Source organism: Chaetura pelagica, unplaced genomic scaffold (assembly GCF_000747805.2).
Source record: "Chaetura pelagica isolate M959 unplaced genomic scaffold, ChaPel_1.0 scaffold477, whole genome shotgun sequence".
In the NCBI taxonomy this organism is placed as follows: Eukaryota; Metazoa; Chordata; class Aves; order Apodiformes; family Apodidae; genus Chaetura; species Chaetura pelagica.
This window is the reverse complement of record NW_009953956.1, coordinates 575,150-593,504: the sequence shown is the minus strand read 5'-3', so window position 1 is coordinate 593,504 and position 18,355 is coordinate 575,150. Positions and strand designations below refer to the sequence as shown.

Here is an 18,355-nt window from a genome sequence, read left to right as displayed (position 1 = left end):
AAAGAGAAGGAAAAACCTTTCACAGGAGCAATGCAAACAGCCCATTATAAACAGTTTATTGCACTGGGAAAGTCTTTCATGGAGAAGTCCTGCTTGGCTCCTGCCCCTGTTTGTGGGACATGGTTTTGAATTGTGCTGCTGATGGACTGAGGTTGGTGTGACAAGAGATTGCAAAATGAGGGATCTGACTTTCATAAAAATCCTGCCTGGATGAAAATTTTGCTTCCTTCTTCTTTTCCCTTTCCTAAATGGGAACGAAGGGCCAGTCCTAGTTCTGAATATCTGCAGTGATGAAAGGGATATCATTGGGGGTGGATAACAGCTTATCTCAGAGAGATAACACAGATGGCTTGGTCCTAGATGTATGCACAACTCTATTTTTAGATCATTTAATTAGAACCAGGCATTCTCCATACAGGGTTCCTTTAGCTCCTCACTGTAGCTTTCTGAAAGAATTACCACAGAGTATCTTCATGTGAGTAATGATGATGTGATTTATATCATTAATTTGTTTCTCAGAATTGCTTTCTGTTTAAGATGAACATTAGAAAAGATTTGTGGATTGGTAGAAGGCTCCACGTGCTGCATCAGCACTTTTTGCTTTGAATCCTTCTTTTCCATGGAAACTGTTATAAATTACACACACAAAAGTACAGATCAGGCTGTGGGAAGAACAACAGCATTAAAATGGTGGAGAAGAGTAATGAATACCTTGTCACATCAATATTGATCAAAAGCATAAAAGTTAAATACTCAGTTGTTGAATGGGCCCTATTGTTCTTCCACTCATTTCAAAGTGTTCTTCTGTTCTATTTGAATTTTATATGAAGTGAAGAAAAAAAATAAATGAGGAAGTAGTGTGTGATTGTAACTAGGAGAATGGTATTGCAAGAGAGTATATAGTAAAATAAATAATGTAGTGGTTATAAAAATGCCAAAGTATTCAAGTTCTTTGTGTATAGATAATTGCCTCACAGTGATCACCCCATTCTCCCATCCTTTGGTCATAAATCCTTCTGCTTAACAATTAGTCCCTGAGAACCCACAGGAGCCATTTAGTGCACGTCCTCTTTCTTTCCCATCTCAAAGATAAAACTGTCCTTTTATTTACCCCAGGAGTCACTGCAATATCTGTTGGAATATCTCACTGAGTCTGTGAGGAATTATTTTTAAGCTAATGACTTTCTCACCGACGGCCATCACAGACACACAGACCTGCTCCCCAGCAGCAAGGGAATTACATTTACTGGGAAGAAAAGAAGAAGTTACTTCCCTCTAACCTGGCTTCACTCCAGGACAGCTAGGGTGTGCTTTTCAAGGACATCTAACAATTTAGGGACTTCCCAAGAATGACAGTTCAAATTAATGGTTGGAAAAATCCAACTTTAAAATCAGACATGGAATAAAATTCTATTTAAGGAATTTGGGTTTCCCTAAGTATCCATGTAGAGTTTTGCTTCTGGAGAGAACCTATCATTCTCTGGGCAGACTGTTTTTCTCCCCACCCCAGATCAAAGCTATAAGGACCAAGGCCAGGACCTCCTTGTGGCAGTATCATGTCAGAAACCCTTCTTTTTGAAAAAAATATACATATGCTCACACAAGCACTTTCTCTAGTGAAGCACAGTTGAAAAATAAAGTATGTAAACTGAAGAGAAGTTTCTATGGAAATGCATGGATGGTTCTGGAGCTGCATGGCACTGTTCATCTTGCTAGTGGTGGTAACATTTCTCCTGGCATCTTTTATGGAATTCAGAAAATTTAGATCATTCTCAGTTGGAATATTTTAATGGTGCCCAGTGAAATTCTTTTATTAACTGAGGAAAATATTGGGCTGCTAATCCTGAACACGCTGCTAAAATTAGTGGCTACTATTTAGAGTAGCCAGTTGGTGGTGGTGAGGAACTGAGTGGGTGGGTGTGTGACAGCCAAACCAGGGCCCTGCAGGGTCCTGCAACGTTGCTCTGTGCTTTCCAACAAGAGCTGCCCATATTTAGTGCAGATGTGATTTCTGGTTTTGCTGAAATTCTGTGTGCATCCTAGAGTGTGTTGATAGGTCATTACTCATTATAGCTCCAGCTCTCCTTCCACTTCTCATTTTGCATTTGTCCATCCCTTTGTATTCTGTCCTATTGGGTTTATTTCTGACTTTTTGTTTGTTTGTTTGTTTGTTTAAACCCCAGTGGATTGTGTGCTATTTTTTTATTTTTCTAAGGTTTGTACCAAATTGTTTCATTTTTTCTACTATTGAAGTGCAGGAAAAAGACTCTTTTTCCCTGCATGTTTCCAGCTGAATATTTTTCTTCAACCTTGGCTTGAGACTTACAAACCAAGCCAAGTTTGATGAGAGCTGGGTAAGCCTTGTTTTAGTACACAGAACTCTTTAGGGAAGATTTTTAAGAAGACCAGCTGTTTGGCTCCAGCTTTTCCCCTCACACCCTGTCAGGGACACCCACTGGTCACTGTGTGCCAGGTCCCAGCAGGTTCATCCCTTGCAGGTCAGGGAATTTGGGTGGTGTTTGACCAGAGCCTTGGAAGCTCCTGCCTTCTTCTGGAGAGTCTAGTGCAGGAAGCATTTCAAATGGGCATTAAAGGTTTCTTGGCTCCATTTCTATACTTCAGAGGTTGTAGCTGTGGGGAAATGCTGCCTGCCAGGGACCATCCAGGGCAGCCCTGCAGGAGCTGCAGCCTGGGGGGATCCCGTGTGGCATTGCCCAGGGATGACATTCATTCTCCCAGAGTGACACACACACAGTCATGAACTGGGCTTTATATCCAGGGTTTAGTCCAAATGTTCAAGTGCATTAAGTTTCTGAGAAATTGAAAGCATTTTGTGAATATACAATATGATCAATTATGCAAATGAACACAGAGCCCTCAGGCTGAGGCATCTGTCATTCAGCTGTGGGGTTTTCTCTTGCCTTGGCTGTACAGGATCTGTAATGTTATTGCTGGCACCTGCAAGGGCTCAAATATAATCATGAGGCTGATCAAGTGCTTTGAAAGATTTACCACATCTCCTCTGAGGACAGGCTGAGACAGTTGGGGTTGTTCAGCCTGGAGAAGAGAAGGCTCCAGGGAGACCTTAGAGCACCTTCCAGTGCCTGAAGGGGCTACAGGAAAACTGGGGAGGGGCTTGGGACAAGGGCAGGGAGGGATGGGACAAGGGGTAATAGATTCAAACTGGAAGAGGGGAGATTTATGTTAGACATTAGGAGGAAATTCTTCACTGTGAGGGAAGTGAGGCACTGGCCCAGGTTGCCCAGGGAAGCTGTAGAAGCCCCATCCCTGGGGGTGTTGAAGGGCAGGTTGGATGGGGCTTGGAGCAGCCTGGGCTGGTGGGAGGTGTCCCTGCCCATGCAGAGGGGTTGGAACTTGGATGATCTTTAAGGTCCCTCCCAACCCAGACCAGTCTGGGATTCTGTGATGATCCTCTGAGTTTTCTAAAAGCACCCAAGCAAGTTAGGTGCATCCCTCTGTACCGGGTGAGGCTTTGCATCTTCTTTGTTACTCTGGTCTCTGGATCTCAGTGCAATATTACCCTGCCCCGTGCACAGGAGTGTGCTCCAGTCAGGCTGCTACTGCCATCTGTAGGGACAAATTTTCATTTCACTGAACCTGGGCAGGTATTGAAGGACCTGTATCCAGGCAACATGGAGCTGAGTGTGGTTTCTGAAGAGCCACATGAGAAACTGCAAAGCCCTGAAATGCTTTAGGTTGGTTTGAGTTTGAAAGCTGCTGGTCTGGGGTGTTTTCAGATGATGCAGAGAATTTGGTTTCTAATAGTAAGTTTGGGTGATGAATAGAGGACAATGAGGAAATTTTGCTGTGTAACTTTATAAAAGTAATGGTCTATGAGAAGATATATGCACACAATACTTCAGTCAAGGGATTAGACTCTTAAGCCACTTGAATCACTGGGAGTCTCACCTGGCTTTTTTAAAGTCCTGCTGACCTCAAGATATGAAAAGTAATTGGAAAACCAACCTCTCTCCAGCTTGCAGAGAGTTAGACCTCTTGTTTGGTGGTGGATGCTGGGTGGCTTTCCACACACCAGGAGATTTGGATCTGTTGCTCTTGGGGTTAGAGACAAAGAAGAAGAAAGGTGCCTGTGGTGGGCAGAGAGGAGGGGAAGATCTGCAGAGGGTTCCCTGTTGAAGAGCAGCTATGACTCCAACACCCATGACTTTTAAATACAAATAAATAAAAATTTTGTTTCCCCTTTGGGGAGGAGGAGATGGATCCAGAGAACACTAGCACTGCTTCACCGAGTTGAAGCTTTCAAGGCCAGATTCTGAGGTAGGGTGAATGAGTTTCCTTCCTTTGCCTGGGCTGGCGTAAATCAGGTTTGCAAATTGGAATCTTAAAGAAGAGCTTTCAATAAAGAAGAAAAGAAAGATGAGAAGACATAGTTCCTTTTCCTGTGGCAACACTCTTTATTTTATTGTACTCTAGCAATAATACATAAAGATAAAGATGAAAGCCAGGTGTATATATATGTATTTAGACCATATTTCTTCCTGTGTTGAAGTGTACCCTTGTCACAGCTCAAAAGGTTCTGCAGGTAAGATTCTCCTGCAGCAAATCACCATTTTTCCCTGCTTAACATGCAGTGCATCTCATTGAGCTTGCAATGAAATAGCTTTTGCATTTCTACCTGCCTCTTTCATGAGCTATTGTCTTATGGATTGGGCTCATAAACATCAGGATCTTGATTATCTGTATGTCATTGTGGACACTGATCACTTGAATCTCAATGTGAAATTCTCCACTATCCATAAAAGCATCAGGCTCTCTGACAGTTTTTAGTTGGCATTATTATTCTCCAGAATTAGCAAATGTGTTGGACGTTACACTAATTTTTTTCACCTTTTTTGCACTTAATTCATTACTTCACTGCAAGCCCCTAATTTGGCACCTACAGAAATAGGGATTTTTGTCTTGTTAGAAAAATGGAATCACTGGAAGAAGAGAAAATAACTTTAAATTTGTCAAAAAGTCACAGACATAATGCTGGAGGTTCAAGAACATATTCAAAGCTGCCAAGCAGGGATGAGTTTTACCCGTTTGGTGCCATCTTTATGCTCTTGCACTGCTGCATTTCTCTTGCAGGCTGGCAGGACAGGCACAGGCTGTCGTGGTCCAGTCAATCATCCTGAGCCATGGTGTGTGCACAGCAGCTCCAGCACTGCTATGATGAAGTTGTTGGTGCACCTCTTGGTGTGCTCTGTGACTCTACTATAAGGTTTGATGCACGGGGGACAGTTGAGAGTCTTTCTATGTCAGATCATTAATGCAGTGCTCAGTGTTTTCAAGAGCAAACCCATTCAACTTTATTTCATAACTGGCATAGCCTTCGTGCAAGTGATAATTGTTTATATTCCCTTCAGCAGAGCCTCCTGCTGTTCTTTTTCAGTTGAAATAATTACCAAGGTTTAGACTTCCAGACAATTGCATTAAGGGGAATCATACAGTGCTGCTTAAACAAGCCTTTGAAGACTGAGAGGACAGCTTTTGTAGCTCTTTTGCATGGTGGTTTTACATATCTGCAGAGACAGAGAGAGGCATAAAGAGAATTTATAGCCCCCTCTGTGTTTTTATGAGTCATGAGTATCGAATATAAGAGGCAGAGCTGTGCATGCTGCTGCAGGGTCATCAGCTGGGAATGCAGCTTGGCACCAACAGCCCCAGCAGGGCCAGGAACTGCACTGATCCTCAGTGGAATGCTCTGGGAGATCTGCTCCTTCAGCCTTTAATTAGTGACCTGGTAGCCATTCATTTAATGGCCTAGTAAACAATCTGTTATTTCTTTGGCTTTTTATGACACCTTTACCCCTGCCTTGCTAGGGCCACTGTAAGGGCTAATTAGTTTAAATGCACTCCATTATTTAATAACTCTTCTGCATTTGTTTAATTCAGAAATAGTACCATTGTTGCATGGAAGCTGTCAGGAAAGGGAGTGTGTCACCTCCTCTGGCTCTGAGTTTAATGTCTGTGACTTCACTAGCAGGGCTGGGTTGCTTCTCTGGGGGAGCACAAGCAGCTCAAAGCCATCCCTCTCACCTTGTCTTCTGCAAGGGGAAGCTCCCACAGAGGAGAACATGTTCCTTCCTTCTCAGCCAGCCCCGTGCCTGTGTTTAACCAATCAATCCTTCTGATCATTTAGTTTATGAAGTTGGGAGTAGTTGTATCCTGGTTCTGGGGACTTGCTGGATCTTAGGTAGCAGCTACAGGCTTGAGAAACTCCTGGAGCTGGGGCCACAAATAAAAAGTTTGCACTAGTGATTGAGCAGGGGAAATTCTTTTCTCTGTCTGCACTGAATCAGTGCCCTGGATTCAACTAGATATAGTAGTATTCATTTCCTGCCTGAAACACTTGGGCATACTGGGAAGTGTTAAGCAATTGGGATTCATCCCAGAAAATGGTACATTTCATTTTTAGCTTAAGTGATACAGTGTGTTAAGTTTGTAAAGTTTGGTGTGATGCTTTGTGCTCAGTATAAATAGCAGATATTATGGAGAGAGATTGCTTTTTCAATAAACAGAAAATGTAGAGGTTTATAGCAACCATCCACCAGACACCCCCCCCCCCTTAGCATCTTGGAGCCCTCCACAGGGTGAAAGTCCCTTTCATGAGGTTGTATCACGCTGAGCTATGGGGAGGAATTTTGTCATACTTGGCCAGCAAAGATGGCCAGTGAGATAATGGTCTTGGGTGAGCTCTGTGTCCCCATGCCCAGCCTCCCTCTGCCAGCAGTTCTGCACAGTGGGACTCAGCACAAGGGCTTTCTTGGGTCTGCTGCCCGTGCCCCACCAGCTATGAGGTAGTGTCTCAGACTGGAGCTTGAGAAATCCATTCATAATTTGGAAGGTGTTGGGGCTGAAGCCATGGTCTTTAACATGAGTTTTCAGGCTGGTATTAAAAAAAACAAGCAACAACCAAACAACCACCAAACAAACAAACATATCTTGCTTTCCATAATAAAATGGAAAAGGTCTTTTGATCTCAATGATGCCTTTAATGTGGCATTAAAATCTAAAATGAAGTTCTTGCAAGGATGCAGCATTATGCTGGCTTTGTAAAGTGCTTGTACTGAGGCACTTTCATATTGAACTAATTTAGCTTTGACTTGGCTATTTCATGTCTCTTGCAACAGATCTTGCGAGCGTAAGGTATGAATTTCAGTGCTGGATTAAAAGAACACTTTGCTTTCCAGCTTTGAGCATGTGATCTTTTTTTTTTTATGGGCAAAAGGAGAATCTCTCTTGTTCTTTAATTCTTCTTGTTATTGCCTTGAGTCAAGGGGAACAAGGAGCAGGCTTCTCCCACTGTGTGCTCTTGTTCCATGGGGTGTTCAGCTCCTGCAAGGAGTCGTTTCAGGGCTTGCAGGTAACTGCAGAAGAACTTGGGGCCTTTCCAAGGTCTAAAGACCTCTGAGCAGGGGAGACTATTGAAACTGAGAGCTGCTGGGATCAGGACTGTTATCTCAGGAAGCCACAGTAAATTGAATTGTACTCAGTGTATATTTTAGGGATGAAAAGGTAGATTTAGCTGGTTGATACACTGAGTCCTATTGCACACAAGCCTGATGCCTTTGTTGTTCAGTTGTAAATCTATTTCCATATTATTTACTCAAGCCCAGATTGATTCACCTCTTCTATAGGAAAGTTTCTGATTTCTCAGAATTGTAATGAGAAATCACAGAAGTTATATGTGGTTTAAAGCTTGATAAGAAAAAATAATTATGACTGATAATAAGCCTTTTTGAATGCATTAGTAATATCTTGACAAGAAAAGGATTCCAAAGTGCTGCTATTTTTCTAGAAATAAAAAGACTCCCAGAAAAAGACTGCCACTTGTTTCTGAAAAGCTTGTGAAGATGAAGTAAAAATTGTCTGTGTCATTTTGATATAGTAGGAGAAAGTTTGTGTTCAGCTGAGGAAATTGGGTGTCCCTTTTGTGCACTGCCTTTCCTCAAGGACACAGTTTTCAAGTCTAATTGAGCTTTTGGAGCTTAATTTAATGAAACGATTGCAATTTATGGCATTGCAGACATGGTGGAGTAATGAAGCTTAGTGGGACTGGAGACAAAATGCATTTGGTGATAATTTGTGGGACATATTCTCATTTGTAGGAGGCCTGTGTGTGGTGGGGTGGCTGCCAGAGCCTGCGGGCGTTCCACTGGACTTGATCTCATCCCTGTCCTGCCAGGGTGTGCTTGTGGTATTTCTGGTTGGGGTAATGACACATCTGCTGGTGACACTGGTTGCACTGAAGTATGTGTTTGCTCACCCTGATACAGCAGTTTTAGACACACCAAGTTGGTTTGATGAAGCCAAGGAGAGGGGTCTTGCTGTTCCTCAGAAAGGTCTCATCTCCTCTCGTTGCTCCTCAGGAAGGCAGAATGCATGAAGTTCCACTTAGATCTCTAGGTCTGACTTGGTCGTTGCCTTTTCATCCTCTGCCCCAAGTCCCTGGATGTTAATAAGTTCTTTCCTCTGAAGTGTGAATCACTCAGGAAATGAAGTGCTCTTAGGTCCTTCCCTCATTCCTTTGCCCTTACTGAGTCTCCTGCCTGAGGATCAACTTTATTTTGTATCTACTGAATGAACTTTTCCCCCCTTCCTCTTCTGGCCATCTCCCTCCATCAGGAGGGAGCTCCACCAGGAGCTACTGGACGGTTCCTTGGAAGGGTTCATCTCCTTGTTTCCTCCTTCTTTCTCCAAGGACCATGTCCTTTGAGGAGCACTTCAGCAGTCCTGCAGAAAAGAGGTCTTTTTGAGGTGAACCAGCCCCAAAAATCACCCCTGTCTGGAGTGATTTACGTCCCCTTGCGGTGGCAGCATTCTTGTTCCATGGGGTGTTCAGCTCCTGCAAGGAGTCGTTTCAGGGCTTGCAGGTAACTGCAGAAGAACTTGGGGCCTTTCCAAGGTCTAAAGACCTCTGAGCAGGGGAGACTATTGAAACTGAGAGCTGCTGGGATCAGGACTGTTATCTCAGGAAGCCACAGTAAATTGAATTGTACTCAGTGTATATTTTAGGGATGAAAAGGTAGATTTAGCTGGTTGATACACTGAGTCCTATTGCACACAAGCCTGATGCCTTTGTTGTTCAGTTGTAAATCTATTTCCATATTATTTACTCAAGCCCAGATTGATTCACCTCTTCTATAGGAAAGTTTCTGATTTCTCAGAATTGTAATGAGAAATCACAGAAGTTATATGTGGTTTAAAGCTTGATAAGAAAAAATAATTATGACTGATAATAAGCCTTTTTGAATGCATTAGTAATATCTTGACAAGAAAAGGATTCCAAAGTGCTGCTATTTTTCTAGAAATAAAAAGACTCCCAGAAAAAGACTGCCACTTGTTTCTGAAAAGCTTGTGAAGATGAAGTAAAAATTGTCTGTGTCATTTTGATATAGTAGGAGAAAGTTTGTGTTCAGCTGAGGAAATTGGGTGTCCCTTTTGTGCACTGCCTTTCCTCAAGGACACAGTTTTCAAGTCTAATTGAGCTTTTGGAGCTTAATTTAATGAAACGATTGCAATTTATGGCATTGCAGACATGGTGGAGTAATGAAGCTTAGTGGGACTGGAGACAAAATGCATTTGGTGATAATTTGTGGGACATATTCTCATTTGTAGGAGGCCTGTGTGTGGTGGGGTGGCTGCCAGAGCCTGCGGGCGTTCCACTGGACTTGATCTCATCCCTGTCCTGCCAGGGTGTGCTTGTGGTATTTCTGGTTGGGGTAATGACACATCTGCTGGTGACACTGGTTGCACTGAAGTATGTGTTTGCTCACCCTGATACAGCAGTTTTAGACACACCAAGTTGGTTTGATGAAGCCAAGGAGAGGGGTCTTGCTGTTCCTCAGAAAGGTCTCATCTCCTCTCGTTGCTCCTCAGGAAGGCAGAATGCATGAAGTTCCACTTAGATCTCTAGGTCTGACTTGGTCGTTGCCTTTTCTTCCTCTGCCCCAAGTCCCTGGATGTTAATAAGTTCTTTCCTCTGAAGTGTGAATCACTCAGGAAATGAAGTGCTCTTAGGTCCTTCCCTCATTCCTTTGCCCTTACTGAGTCTCCTGCCTGAGGATCAACTTTATTTTGTATCTACTGAATGAACTTTTCCCCCCTTCCTCTTCTGGCCATCTCCCTCCATCAGGAGGGAGCTCCACCAGGAGCTACTGGACGGTTCCTTGGAAGGGTTCATCTCCTTGTTTCCTCCTTCTTTCTCCAAGGACCATGTCCTTTGAGGAGCACTTCAGCAGTCCTGCAGAAAAGAGGGCTTTTTGGGGTGAACCAGCCAATCATCCCTGTCTGGAGTGATTTACATCCCCCTGCGGTGGCAGCATTTTCTGTTGTGTGTCTAAAGTGAAGCCTATAGAGAATTTTAATATTCAGGAGAATTGTATTTGTTGCCTGAGCTCACCTCAAAGGGCACAGGAGCAAAAGTTTTCAGTCAAAGCTGCTGCCTGGCTCGGGAAGGGTCAGATCTTCATGGAGATGCCTGATTTTTGTCTACTGGTGGTGACTATTTTCCTGCCCACTTCAGCTGTGTGAGTGTTGGAGATGGGCTGTTTCCTTGGCTGATCCTGACTCTGCCTTTTGAAAAGGAGAAGGGAGTTTCTGGCAATGAATCCGTTGCTGGAAACGCCGAGAAGACGAACTGTGAGATTTGTGTCCTCAGAGCAACTTCTAGCATGTTCCTGTGCTAACGTTCCATGCTCCCTCCTGCCTGCACCAACCTGGCCAGGGGGTGTTTTCAGCAGCAGAAGGAAAAGTGGGATCCCTACATTGAGTATCTCCAACAGAAAACTGCCCTTCTCTTGGTTTCAACAGACAGAAACATTGTTCAAACCAGACTTTTTTTGGCATTTACTGGCATTACTAAGAAAGAGTTGGCAAGGAAAGCTGGCAGAAGGAGATGAGTTGGATAAGCTTTAAAGATCTTTTTCCCCCTATAAAATGAATATCCAGAAGCTGTGTAAATGTATTTTATTTTTTCTTTTTCAGTTTAAAAAGTGTATAGAAAAACAACATATTGGACTGAAATAGCATCTAAGCTGGCTGTGCCCTCCAAATTCTTTTCCCTCAATTAAAAAGACAGGGAGGGGGGGGACAAGGAAAAAAAAAAGACAGAACAAAACGACACCTCAGGAAATCCCTAGAATGTTTATTCGGGAACAGACCAGCCTGTTACAGTCATTAGCTTGCAAAGGTATTTCTGTTATAGTCAGAGGGCAAAGTGAATTTTAACCTCTTATTGCCAAGAGATGTTGTATTTGTTAGTGAAGGAGTTACTGAGATACATGGAGGTGTGTACATTGCAGTCAGTAAGTGAGCAGCATATGTCAAAAACCAAAGCAAACTCCAAAAGTGCACCCTGCAGAGAGAAATTAATATCCATTTAAATGCCCATAATTAAACCTAAAGTACTGTATTTCATACTTTATTGAGCTTCTCTTTATTAGTTTAGCACTTCTGGTTGTAAAAGGCTTCAGCTGCAACCAAAAGATATTTCAAAATCTTTTTTTGGCCTCCTATTTTCATGGCAACTTCAGTGCAGAATTGTTTCCTGCCATGGTATGTTGATTATAAAGGGGAAAAGGGACTTTTCGGGTTGGCCTGGTTTAAACTGGGATCTGTGGGAGCCCTCCAAACCAACTCAGTGTTTTCCCAGGATCCCCAGAGGAGGCAGAGAGGAAAGGAAACCACTGATCTATGGAGACTGAGCATCCAGAGCCTGGGAACATTGCAAGTCACAGAGGGAACATTTAAGATATGGAGAGAAATAGAGTTTTTGTTTTGTTTTTTAGGCTGGACAGCTCAATTGTTTGCTTTGTACAGTCAAACATTTCCCCTCTTATTGACTTGCCCTTTTCCATCTGTAAAATGGGAATAAAGCTTAATCCAAGCCATGGGCCAGCAACTTGGTAATGGCCTCTCCAGATGAGAAGTGTTATTTGTATTTGTACTCTTGCTGCACAACTTTTAGGGAGCAAGGATTTGCTGTTGAGGGGGGAAGAGGGATGTCTTGCACATGTGGATAAATCAGGCTTGTGTTGTTAGAACAAATATTTTTCAAGATTTTGGTTCTCAATGAACTAAAGAGGAGGAGTGTTTGCAATGCTGCCTACAAGGATTTTCACTGTTACAATCTTAGAGGCAATTTAAGAGCAGCTTGTAAGGACTATGAAGAGCATTAATTGAGACTTTTATAGTGTATGCTGAGCCATATAAATCAGTCCAAGTTTAGCACCATCACCTTTCTTTGAGGGAGGTTAACATTGACATGAAAACATATAATTTTAAGGAACATTTTAAGAAATAGTACTTTAGTGTTTGGGGTATTTATTTGTAACCCTTCCACACATCTTTGATTAACCAATTTAAAAATGAATCTCTATGTGTAGAATTGAAATCAACTCTAATTTCAGCTTTTGCAGAAGTAGCATTTAGCAGTGCCTCCAAATCTGTGTGTTTGAGATGGTGAGATTGCCAGGCAGGTTTGAGCCATTTCTTTAAAAGAGATTTCTGAGGCCTCCCCACCACATTGCTGAGTTTCCCTGTGGATGTATCTGTATCTATATCAATGTAGTAGTCATATAGAAGTCTATATTGGGATCTATATCTATATAATTTATATCTACACACATATATACTCTGTTTCCAACCTGGTCTCTGGATTTAGCTCATGATTTCAAATCTTTGGGGGTTTTTTTGCAACTGTATGTAAGGAAAAAATGGCTGAATAGAGCAAGATGGTGCATTGAAATCAAATCATAAACTCAAGCAGTTGAGAGGGAAGATAACACACCTTTGAATGAAATTCCTGTCAAAGTTTCTGCTTTGCTAGGACATGTCATTTAGGAGCAGAGAGCTTATCTGTGTGTCCTTGTAACATACTTGTCAATGTCATGAACTTCATATATGTAGATAGAGCTGTTCTAATTTTAGGAATGAGCAGTAGAGGGATGGGGGGGGGAGGGAATAAAGGCATCTATAGTAAAAGAAATAAACCCAGTATTCAGAAAGTGTGGAGGGTACCTATGTCATCATTAAAGAACATAAAATTGCAACAGGATCAGCTGCTGCAGACATTTTGGCTGATGTATAGGAAATAAGTGTCTTATGGGGCTCCCCCATTACTATGTGTTAGAGTTGAACAAATATTTCCTATAATTGTAGTAACTTGGGGAAAGAAACAAAGGGTTATTTAGTTTTCACTCTGTCCTGGTTGTTTGGGCAGAAATATAAGAAAATTCTTCAGAGCCTTCATTACCAAACAATTTAGACAGAGTCCAGTCTCTGCTTGAAGTCTTAAAATGCAACATTGGTTTGTTTTTTCCAGCAAAACCTTTATCCTTCTCAGTGAAAACTGAATCAATACATCACTGCTAAAACACAAAGCCGTGTCTTACAAGGTGTGTTACTTAAGCTGAATGTGAATTCTGACCTTAGCCACCCCAATCAAGCCAAAAGATTTGGGAATACTGGGGGATGATTTGGTTTTTTCCAGCAGCCACTGTGCCATTTCTCATCCCTTACATTCTGTGTTTTTATACTAGGTGGGTATATTTTCTTGTTCCAAAAGTTCCTCGACACTGAAATGACTTTCATGATCTGTTCTTCTGGCACCAGGCAGTCTGCAGTGAGCTAGTGAGAAATTTATTCAGCACAAAATAAACTCAAATGGCAGTTTATTGCTGCCTTTACCTACCCCACAAAATCATTCCTCTGCATCTCTCAGAATGTGCTTCTGCAATTTTTGGGGCTGCATCTTGCCTGTTGATTCAATGTCACTGTCACAGCCTTGACATACAGAAAGGAAATAACTTGTCCCATGGATTTAGCCTGAGGTAAAGTTTGTTTGTGCAAGACATTCTTATCTGTGCAGTTTGATTTGCAAACTCCAGTTTGATGGAGTTGTTTGGGAGCGATTTATTTATTTATTTTTAATCAAATATGTAATGAAATTTAGGCTTCTTTAAAACCAGAGTCTTCTGTAAAAGCAAATGAGGGAACAGTGCAGCATCTCTCAGCTAAGGCAGTTGCTCAGGAATCCCTGAGGGGCTGAGCACATCTCTGCTCTTCCTAATTCTTTGTCAAATTGGAAGCAATTTATTCAGCCCCCAAGTGTTATTGCCTTGTGTACCTCGATGAGCTGGTTGTCCATCTGAGTTCCTCTCTGAAACTTTTCTGTCTTCTGCTGAGCACAACTTCTCCTTGAAGCTTTGTGATAGGGCTCTAAAACACTCCTTCCCTCATCATCTCAGGAAATCAGCACCATGGGGGGAACTCCCTGCTGAGCCCTCCTCTATTTATATGTTGATGAGCCTGGGTGAAAATTTCCAAAAATACTCTATATGCTTTTCAATCTACCAGAAGGCTCTGGCTTGCTCCTGGGCTTCAAAGTCCTGCTTGAAACACACTGTGTTTGCTAACACTTGGAGACACAACATAGTGGTGCCCATAGCTAGCCAACATTTGCTATTTATAGAGACACTAATGACCCTTTCCAGAAGGCTTCCTCTTTGCCTTCTGCTAATTTATATGACTCAGGGGTACAAGAAACAGAAGTCTGGTGCAACGTGTCATGTTTTAACAGGCAAAGTTTCACACACTCACGTTGTTGCATTTCATTTAAATATGCAACATGGTGCAGAACTAAGCCTGTCTTTTGCTGTTTGTTTTCTTTTTTTATAAAAAGGGCTGTAAAGGAGGAGTAATTTAGTAGCCTAAGTGCCTATGTCAGTGAAAGATGGGATTCCTTGGTTTCTGAAATAAAAAAGAGGATGTTGACTGAGCCAAGAGCAACAATGGGAGGTGCAAATCTGTTAATCAAGAATCTAGTGGTTAGAATATTAATGAGTGGAAGTGGGAGGCTGGGGATCAGACCACTGAGGGGTTGAATCTCACAGGAGGCTGCAGCCCTATAGGTAGTACATGCCTGATACCAGATCCTGCTTGGACAATCACAGGGAAATTCCCTGCTTGGACAATCACAGGGAAAGAGAACAGCCATTGAAATAAATGAGAGAAAGGGAGAGAACACAGGGAGGAGCTCTGGGAATGGTTGGAATTCTAAAACCATGGCCCACAGGGAAGGCCACAGACATTGGACTGTCAGCCTAGAGAGGAAGAGGCTGGGTGGAGATGTGAAAAATCTTCCAGCATGTAAATGACAGTCATTTAGTCATATGCTCCCTGTCTGGCAGGGAGAAGAAGAATGGCCTTACAGGGCAGCAAGTAAGAGCTCAGTAATGAAGATAATGAGAAAATGACATATTTACATGTGTCGAGTGAGGAAGGGAAGCTTTGAAGCCTCTCAGATATTCCCTTTTCAGAAGAGCCAGAGAAACATCTGCTAATGAGAGAGCTGATTTTGTGACACAGAGCGGGCACCTCTGAGGTCCCATAAGCCACCTTTTCTATGGTCTGAGGTGAAGTGGAGACCATTCTTTCTCCTTTAATAAAAATTACTTTGCAACCTTTTGCCAGCTCTGTGTTTCAAATAATAAGATTTGGATTGTTCTGAGTTTTTAAATACCTAAAACTTCATAGGTAACACTTCTCTTTCTTGCCTGGGGGGGGAAAGACTTTGCTGCCCTATAGCTTTTCCTTCTCTTCTAATCATTAGTTTTGCCCAACCAGATTCTAAATAATACACAGACAACTAAAACATTAGTTATAATCCTGTCTCGACTGTGCAAAGAGAAAATAGCCTGGCAAAAGTTGAGCCTTTTGTTTGTCCTGTTAAATGTTATTAATTTAGGGATGGACACTGAATTCACAGATCAGGATGCCAAGGAGGTTGGGATATTTATAACCTGAAGAGGTTTGGTTTAGGGAGGAAGTAGTTCTAGCTCTGGAAGGACTCTGTAAACTTTGCATTGTGCTGCAGAGTTCCCATGTAATCAAGGAAAAATCAGTTAATTTCTCCATGTTGTAGCTGCTCATCTGTAAATGGAGATAGTGGCCCATCTCTGCTTGGTTGCAGCAGTGACTGAGACTTGTGTGCACACACAAGGTAGTTTTAAAAACCAGTAGTATATGGCCTGAGGAAATCTTTTCTCTGAGGAATTCTGGAGGTTCAGGAAAGATGTGCAAGCTCTTCTGCTGACACAGGTTATGAAAAAAAAATGTGTTGCTGTGAACTGTTGGCAGTGTCCTGCAGTAGCAAGGTCCTTACTGGCCCCCTCCAAAGTATGTGCTATAAAATATTGCAAACAAAACTTGCATGGGGAGATTTATCTTTTGGAAGCTGGGTGAGGTCCTCTTTGTGCATGTTTCTGGATTTTGTGGAAAACTTGTTACACAGAAATAATCAGGCTCCACCAGAGGCCCTGGGTGGCTTTCTGGGAGCATAATGCCATAAACAATGCTGGGTGGCAGCAGCAGATTCCTATCTGTGTCATCTGTTACTCTCAGAAGCATCAAAGCTTCAAAAGAGTTTCAGGAAGGGGGAAGGGAGGAGAGGATTCAACTGCAGTGCATCATAAACAGACCAAGTCCTGAGATGACAATTTCAACTGTTTACAATAAGCACAAAGTAATTCAAAACACGTTCTGGGGTCGTAAAGTCCTGGTGGATCACATAGACTGTGTTGCAGAGCTGTCTTAGGTTTAATTAGCAGTGAACAGAGACACAGTGATGGGCTTGTTAGGTTGTTGTGTTGGTTTTTTTTAAGGATCATCTGAATGAAAACTTGTTCCCTCCAGAGATGCTTCTGAGTCTTTTCTGCAGTTTTGTGCCAGTAGCTGTGAAGGAAGCAGAGGGGATGCAGAGTGAGGAGTGTTTGGGGCAGATAATGCTGGGGTTGGCCTTTGTCTTCGAAATTTTCAGGTGTTGAACAGATTTTTTGACTCAGTGCTCCTCAGTAACATCTCTCTTTTGTGGTTACCAGCTCTTCCCAAAGCTAAGCTGAAAAATGTGATGTTTCCTGTTTTCATTTTACCTTTTTTTCTACAAAAGTTAGTTGGTTTGTAGCTCTAGGTCTAAAAGGAAGGCTCCTCTTTGTCTAAAAGTGAAAATGTTTCCCTCAGAAAGCAATAAATCTTCAAAAATGATGGTAATTCAACAGCATATGGCACACAATTCATCTAGTGCAAATACCTAAATAAGTATCACAGCCCATCCCTGGGGAGACTGTTGTGTTTAAACTTCCACTGGGGTTTAATCCTGGGGAAAAAAAATAATGCAAATCTCTGAAACTGAAATAACAAACAGAATTTGAGACTATCACCACCATTTAAACCAGTGTGCTGTCAGAGCTTTACTGTGTTTGCTCAGGCAAAACAACATAAAATAGACTTGTCTCAGGCAATCTTTATTATTCACTTACCTGCTCTGATTCACTGGCTTCTGGTATTGGGGCAGGCAGGCAAAATAGCCCAGGCCTCGTACAAATAATGGAGTGACAAGAAGAGGAGAAATAGTGTAAATTCATGCTTGAATGATCTGTTAACAGAAAGGCAGCTGCAAGCTGCCCAGGCAGGCAGGCAGACAAGTCTTCTTTGATGGGATGCTCTGGTAGCCTGGGTTTTGCACAGGCAGCTCTTGGAAAGAGGTTTGTTTCCATAAAGAACAATTAAAATAGGGTGTGTAATATATAACTTCACTTGCTCCTCATCTTTTAGCTGCATGAACGACTGCTCCTTTCCTCCCTGAATTCCAAGCTGCTTCCCCACATCACCTACGGGTGTCTGGCTGACCTCAGAAATATCCCTGCTGGTTCTTTTTCGCTGCACTGGTCTGTGAGACTGAGGTTGGGTAATTGAACCATTTTATCAGCCTTCAGCCCAGTTTTCATTTCTCTGTTTACTAACCCTGTGCAGCAAAGAAACAGGAACATTTCTGTTCATTTCCACTGTGTGGTGGAGCAGCTGAAGGTGACAGAGGACTTTTCTTTATACTTTTATCACATGTTGCAAATGCCTTTGAGGTGTATGTTGCTTTGTTATCTCCAAATACTGTGCTATATTGATTTTCGGCTTTTTCTCTAAAGGGCTGAACATTTCAACGTTCACCCTGAAGCCAACTGAAGTAATTGATTATCTGTTTTTACCTCCTTTTCACTTATTTACCTCATGCCCTTCATGAGAGGGTGTGCACTTTCTAGATGATTAACGTAAAGCCCATCTTGGCTGAGCTTTCATATCAATTTATAGAACCTCCGTACAGGGGTTATTTTTTTAGATCCACAAGTTTATCTCGTATGTCATGAGAGAGCTTGTTCTAGAAATATAATTTCATTGTTTATTTTTAGTGAACCTATGAGTAAGAAGAAATGAAACAGATTTTCTAGAAGCTCCGTTAGCGATGGAAAATACTTAAGTGAATTATCTACAGCAG

General features: G+C 42.2%; 1 protein-coding gene across 1 annotated transcript in view; it reads left to right on the top strand.

Annotated features, from left to right (window-relative positions):
- Positions 1 to 18,355, top strand: part of ADAM12 (ADAM metallopeptidase domain 12) — a 179,249-nt gene that overhangs the window by 17,732 nt on the left and 143,162 nt on the right. The gene's annotated exons all lie outside the window — the stretch shown is intronic.